This window comes from Callorhinus ursinus, unplaced genomic scaffold, assembly GCF_003265705.2.
Source record: "Callorhinus ursinus isolate GAN/ISIS: 27379988/994484 unplaced genomic scaffold, GSC_fseal_2.0 scaffold54, whole genome shotgun sequence".
Taxonomy (NCBI): domain Eukaryota; kingdom Metazoa; phylum Chordata; class Mammalia; order Carnivora; family Otariidae; genus Callorhinus; species Callorhinus ursinus.
The window spans coordinates 7,905,046-7,911,045 of record NW_027397116.1 but is presented as its reverse complement, the minus strand read 5'-3'; positions in this window follow the sequence as shown (position 1 = coordinate 7,911,045).

Genomic DNA, 6,000 nt, shown 5'->3' with positions numbered 1-6,000 from the left:
CCTATATCTAAAACTATCTATATAGTTACATGCCCATATGAAATGTCCTAATACTTACCAAAAAGTGGTCTATCTACAAAGGAACAAGATTAAGATAGCAAAGGAGTTTTTATTAGCAATATTGTATTCAGATAGAAAATACTTTTTAAAAAAGACATCAAATTCCAAGGGAAAATCATTTTGAATCTAGAGTTCTATTCCCAGCCCAAATTGGTCAAGGGTAAGGACAAAACAGATTTTAAAGCACACGTCTGTAAAATAAACTTTGGCAATGTGAAATCAGGTCATAGCTGAGAGATGCTGGGAGCTGGGAAGCGGACAACATGAGGGGTAGCTTGGGAGCAGGGCTTTCATCACCTTCTCTTGTGGGAATTCAAAAGATACTGCCTAAATGAAGGAAGTCAGTCATGGAAAGACAAATACCACAGGATCTCATTCATATGTGGAATTTAAAAAACAAATCAACAGAGCAAAAAAGAGATAAACCAAAAAAGTAGACTCTTAACTACGTAAAACAAGCCGGTGGTTGCCTGAGGGGAGGGGAGGGGAGTGGGGGGTCGGGTGAAAGAGATAAAAAGGGGATTAAGAGTCCACTTTTCTTGATGAGCATGGAATGGTTGAATCATTATATCGTACACCTGAAGCTAATAGAACACTGTTTGTTAATTAAACTTCAATAATTAAAAAAAAAAAAAAAGAGGAGCGCCTGGGTGGCTTCAGTCCATTAAGCCTCCGACTCTTGATTTCGGCTCAGGTCATGATCTCAGGGTTTTGGGATTGAGCCCCGCGTCAGTCTCCACACTTGGTGAGGAGTCCGCTTGAGATTCTTTGTCTCCCTCTCCTCAGCCCCTCCCCTCCCTTTTGTCTCCCTCTCTAAATAATAATGATAATAATAAATTTTTTAAAAAGATACTGCCTGAAGTCAGCAGAATAAAAAATAGAAGTTTAAGTAGATCATTTTTAAAGCGGTAAGATAACACTGTATGTCAATTATACTTCGATAATAAAAAACAAATAAAAAATAAAGTGGTAAGAATCACTCATAGAAATATCAAAAACAATAACTGTCTGAAATCAGAGGAAGGGAGGAAAGATGAAAGTTATCAGAAAATTAAATTCCTTATCTGCGATGATGGGGCATTTTAACCAGTTGTTAAAAATGAAGGCATGAAGAACTCACACAGAAACTGGTAAAAACGGTTGCCTTTGGAGAATCAGGGGGTGGGTAAGGCAAGGGAAGAATTTATATTCAAAGGATTATTACGGAGTTCACAACCGAAGCTGGCTGATCCAGCTCTCTCCTTCCTCCTCACTCCCTGTTCTTGGCCCCTCCTTCCTTCCAGAATCTGCTGCCCTCCCCCCTCCGCCAGCAGTGATATTTCAGCTTCCCCAAGGTCTTGCTCTTCTGTCTCTCACCTAGCTTGGAGTTTACATTCTGAACCATAAACTTATTGAGGACACTGACTTGTTCCTACCGGTGTATCAGCAAACAGGATCTTTTTACTCAAAAGTAAAGACAAAATCATTAGATGAAGAACCTTGAGTCGTTGCTGACAAAGGAAGTTTGCTATGGCTACCTGAGAAACATCCATACTTTGGGTTAGCGAGACGTGGGGTCACATCAGGTCACAATGCGAAGGTAATCTATTACACACTATTAACACTAATCTATTATATACTATTAACACATGCAACACGAAGGTAATCTATTCCAACTCAAACCCTCCCTTGAAGTGCAGTTCCGGCCAGGACGTGGCAGTTCTAGGTCATTTGGGTTTGCGCTGATCCCTATGAGGGACAAAAGACAGTTAGGGACCCTCCGCCCGAAAAATGCACATAGACAAATTTGCATACAACTTCATGGGATCCTAGAGCTCTTCTATGAACCCCAGGTTAAGAAGCTCTAGATGAGAGAATTACAGAGAGAACTAACCTACCGTTAGAGATGCTAGTCCTGGCCTAATGGAAAACCCGCAGCCAGCATTTTGCAGCAGAGCATCCCCTCACATTCTACGCCATTAAAAAGCCCAAGAGCTAAAACCCTGAAAAAGATGAGCCACGGTCTCAGTTTAAACAACACTGCACAAAGAGAACAAGAATTCCTGATGCCTTTGGTGAAATTCCTGATACGAGAAAGCAGATGTCCAAGCACAGGGCACCAAGGAGAAAGACCAATAGGAAATACAGAATCAAGATGATGAGGGGGAGGGGGGAAGAAGGAGGAGGAACTGGAGAAGAGGAAGAGGAAGAAAAAGAAGATTCATGTAAGGTCAGACCAGACACGTTTTCCCTCATTCACTTCTAGGTTAGGATTACACCAGTTTAGTAATGTAAGGGCACTAGGAGTTATTTGTTGGTCTATTATTTACATTGTGCTTGTCATTCTGGGGGTGAGGCACAGATCCAGTCATATTTAGTGCTGCTTGCTATCACTGTTATGAAGCCCATGGTCATAGAATCCCTTCGGGTACCCTTAAGGATATAGGGTTGCCTATCCTACTTTGATCTTCTGTCATCCTGTATATTTCACACTAAAACTGATCATCCCTCCACCTACCTCCACGTCACTCGCCCCTCACTCTACAGACTGGTTCTTCTATCACTACCTCTAATCGTCAATGCCCTTCACCCAGCCCCCTCTTTAACTATAAATCCCTATGGTCACACCATGGAGCTGTTTTTTGGTTTTGTCTTGTTTTTCTTCCAGTAGGTCCAGAATCCTGGAAGTCTTAAATGGCCTGACCATAACCATGCAGAGTGCCGGCCCTCCCCCTGCCTCCCACTCTACCCCACAGAGACCTCCAAAGCAGCAAGTCCTTCCTGGTCTCTCTTCCTGTTGAACCCAACTTGGACTCTGATGTTAATCACACGAACTTCTATTCCTTTCCTATTTGCCTCTCCTGCATCCACCACCCAACCCCATTACTGGATCCAGGTACCTGCCATAATGTTAGAGAAAAATCAAGCCATCATGAAACTCTTGCACATGTATCATTTCAGATCTCTGCTGACTTTCAATACCACCTTTATCCAGTCCTTTCCTTGTCCTTTGTCAACCAACTCTCACGGCCCTTAACATAGTGCCAAACCTTCATCATTATCCTCAAATGCTCTTTTCAACCCCTGCCTCCTCCCAGTCTTCAAGACATCATTAAGCCTCCTATTTCATACATAGAAATAAGGCATTATCTCTCAGCTGCTCCTGCTGGTTTAATGGTTTCTTTCCATTCATGCTCATTCCTAACTTCCTTCCTTTTTTTTTTTTTTTAAGATTTTATTTATTTATTTGAGAGAGAGAGAGAGACCAGAGAGGGAAAAGCAGACTCCTCGCCGAGCAGAGAGCCCAACACAAGGTTCAATCCTAGGACCCTGAGATCATGTCCTGAGCAGGAGGCAGAAGCTCAACGCACCGAGCCACCCAGGCACCTAGGTTCCTTTCTCTCAGTCTTAGAGAAAAGGCGATCTGTGTGGACTCAAACCTGGTCTGTGTCCTTAATTCTTCTTCCTGCCAACACCGTGACTTTGTTCCTCGATCATCTCCTCTCTTGGTCCCTGTTGAATCCTCAATGCCTCTGCCTCTCCTCTCTGTGCTAGTTCATTGTCCCCAACTTGTAAGCGGAGTCAAGCCTCTCCCAGACAAAAAAGAAAGAAATGGCTTTCACCTCAAAGCTCTCTGAGAGCTTTAGGCCCGTTCTTCTGTATCGACATCTGTCAAAAGTGTAGTTTTATTTAATTTCATGTTCTCAATGCACATCGACCCACTGCATATCGGACTTCTATTCCCTGGCTGTACTTGTTAAAATGCCAGTCCCCTTCTGATTGCCGAATCCAAATTGACACTTTAACATTTTTCTCTATGGTATTTGATACCTAATTCTATCTTTTTAGCATCCAAACTCTCCATTCTGCTGGCCATCCCCCCATCTCTGGCAATTTCTTCACTCTTACTCATGAACTCCTCTGCTTTCTCCTGCCTTTAAATGTTGGCATTTCTACGTTTACCCCAAGACTTCACTGACTTGTTAGAGATTTTTTCATGAGAGGTTAGATGGAACACTTAGGGTTTCAGCAACTATTTGTATGCAGATGACTAACAGATTCATAACTTTAGATCGTACCTCTCTTCAGGTTCAGGCTCATCTAGTCAAACCCTCTGTTGGATATCTCAGTCTAGATTTTACTCAAGCACCTAAAACTCAATATGTCCAATGTGGACCCATCCTTCCCCCAACCTGCTCCTTTTCTCGTATTCCTAGTCTTTGTGGTAACACCATCTACAAAGACCCCAAAGTTAGAGCTTACCCTTGATTCCTCCCCCCAACAACTGATTATAAAGGCCCAGTGATAGAAACTTCCTAAACACTTCTGGGCTCTAATTCTTATTTGCTCTGCCTATTAGTTCAGGCCTTTATTTTGTCTCACGAGGATTATTACACAACCTCCTGCTTCTAGTATTGACCTCTCAAATTCAACTACCACACAGGCAGCGGAGGTCTACCTTCATTTATTCATTTCACAAATATTTATTGACCTCAAATTACGTATTTACAGTATAGAGGGAAAAACTATTATTTTAATGACTAGATAAGGATGGTAGCAATATAAAATTAGATGCTATATGGCAGGGGTCAGCCACCTGTTTTTGTATGGTCCATGAGCTAGGAATGAGTTTTACATTTTTATGTGGTTGGAAAAAGAAAACCAAAGGAATATTTCATGGCACATGAAAATTGCATGAAATTCAAACTTCATATGCCAAAATAAAGTTTTATTGGAACACAGCCTTGCTCATTAATTTACATTTTTTCTATGGCTGCTTTTATGCTACAAAAGCAGGGTTGAGTAGTTATGATAGAGACTGTCCAGACCATATAAAAATTTGGACATCTGAAAATATTTACTATCTGGTCCCTCATAGAAAAAAATTTCCAACACCTGCAATATGGTATTTTAAAAATTTAATCACACATTACCAAAAAATTTACAGGGAAAATGGGTTAGAGGTGCTTATATTTTATAGACTCTAAAAAGCTTATCTAATCTTATACATCTTCAAACAACATTAATTTAATAGACATTAAATATAAAAACTATCCCTCTGGTTAGTTTATTAAATAGTTGTTAAGTACCTATGGGTCAAGCATTTTTCTAGACACTGAACATACAAAGACAATAAAAACAGTCCACTGAATAAAAAAAAATAAATTATTTCCATTGCTTCTCGGCCTTTTGGCTAAGATCAAGTGTGAAAAAAATAGATATCTCCATAAAATTAATCAGAACTGTGAAAAGGTTTACAAAGGGTTATAGGTTATGAAAGACAGAGGAAGGGCCATCAGCCAAGCAGGAATGTTCAGGAAAGTCTTTCTGGTAGGAAGCACCACTCAGCTAGAACTAGAAATGGTATTTTTTTTTTTTTAAGATTTTACTTATTTTTTTGACAGAGAGAGAGGGAACACACGCAGGGGGGTGGTCGAGGGAGAAGCAGGCTTCCCGCTGAGCAAGGAGCCCGATGTGGGGCTCCATGTGGGGCTCCATGTGGGGCTCGATCCCAGGACCCTGGGATCACGACCTGAGCCAAAGGCCTACGCTTAATGACTGAGCCACCCAGGTGCCCCCAAATGGTATGTTCTTAACCCAACCTAGTTCCCTGATAAAAGTAATTCGTCTGTTACATTCATTTATTCCTATAAGAATAAGAATTATTCTGTTTTTTAATTTAAGCATTATTTATTTATTTTTAAAATTTTTATTATTGAAGTATCATGACACACCACATGTATTTTTTAAAGTAACAATATTTTAAATTCTCCATTACTATTTTGAAACCAGATGTATCAGGAACCTTTCATTAGCACAAGACTGCTTGCACACCAATATCTTCTCCAGTTAAATGGCCATTGCCTTTTGAGCCTGCAATCATAATGAACGTGGAAAATAGCATAAATCTGATGGATGGCGCACAATGCAAATATTTTATACTTGTTAGCTGTGTATGTG